Consider the following 1652-nt stretch of genomic DNA (forward strand, 5'->3'; position numbering starts at 1 on the left):
CCGCTGGAATGGGATCGACGTCTTTATAGGAAGGAGGTGGTCATGGGCACTGACATGTATGAGTTTCGTGCTGGGACCCCGCCCCTGACCTTTCTTTCAGCGTGTAGTTTACCTGTAAAATTTACAGTAGGCTATACCAAATTTTTAACTTTTAAGACAAATGGATGTACACTCTTAAAAATAAAGGTGCTTCACGATGCCATATAGAAGAACCTTTTTGTCTAAATGGTTCCATAAAGAACCTTTAACATCTGAAGAACCTGTCTGTTTCACAAAAAAGGTTCTTTGTGGTGAAAGAAGGTTCTTCAGATTATAAAAAGGTATGGAAGAGATGGTTCTTTAAAGAACCTTTGACTGAATGGTTCTTTGTGGAACCAAAAATGGTTCTTCTGTGGCACCGCTTGAAGAACCTTTGGAAACACCTTTATTTTTAAGAGTGTATCTCCCCTTTAAATAAGGGTTTTGTCATATCCATGTCAAAGATCCTGATTTTCTCAGCAGTAGCCTAACAATTAAAACCATACAACAAATGCCATATTTTTTTACATTATATTTTTTGATCTGATATCCAATGCACTGTAGTAGTAAACTATTAAAGTAAATTTCGTCTTATAATTTTTTTTCATTTGTCATTTTTATTTAAAAAAATAAATTAAAAAAATCAGCGTTTTGTGTTCTCACCTTCAGTTCAGACGAAAAACGTTTTCTTTTTGAAACATTAGGGTGTAGGCCTATAAACGATGACAGACACTATTTTTGAGTGAACTATCCTTTTGAAGTCTGGCATGCTGTATAGTCTGTATGGGACCAGGGTTACTACTATTGACTAAAACTAAAACCATAACCATTTTACTTGAACTAAAATAAAATAAAATATTTTTAACTTATCTAAATAGGCTATTTTTTCCTTTTTGTGCTAAATATCTAAACCAAATATAAAATTTAGATCTTTAAAAAAAATACAAAAATTATGAAAACATAACAAAATGATCAATACAGTAACTAAAATTAAAATGATAATGAACATTTTTTATAAAAAAAAATTGTAAAATATTATTGAAAATTATAATATTATAATATCAATCACACTAAAATACAAAATGTTATATTTATTTTATGTTTTCTGATAAAAAAAAATAGTATAATCAAAGATGCTGCTTGGTTGGAAAATGTATCAACTGTAAGTAGAACTGGTAAGAGTACAATACTTAAATCATGACAAAAGTGTCCCATAGCAACTCTTAGGAATTTAGGAGTCAAGCTCCCTGTGTTTGAGATCCCTACTTAGCTGCTCCACTGACAGCCACACAGTGGAGTCACCAACAAAAAGTGCACAAGTGAAATGATTTATTTGACAGAGAGCATTTTACGACAGTCACCTCACTTTCAGTTCATTTAGATTAAAAAAACAGCAACAAATGGCTATAACGGGGATTTTTTTTTTTTTGTACATAACTGATTTAAATAGAGATTTATTTTTCAAACCATCTTTCTTACTGAAATGTACTACCAAAATGCTGAAAATTATGTGCAACCCCTGTTTGTTGAGTTCATTGCTGCATTGCACTGCTCTTTCCACACCTCTGACGACACCATAGCCACAAAATCTTTCACACCAGGTGCTGCTCCCAACATTTCAGAGATTTTTTTGG

Source organism: Barbus barbus (genome assembly GCF_936440315.1).
Source record: "Barbus barbus genome assembly, chromosome: 40".
In the NCBI taxonomy this organism is placed as follows: Eukaryota; Metazoa; Chordata; class Actinopteri; order Cypriniformes; family Cyprinidae; genus Barbus; species Barbus barbus.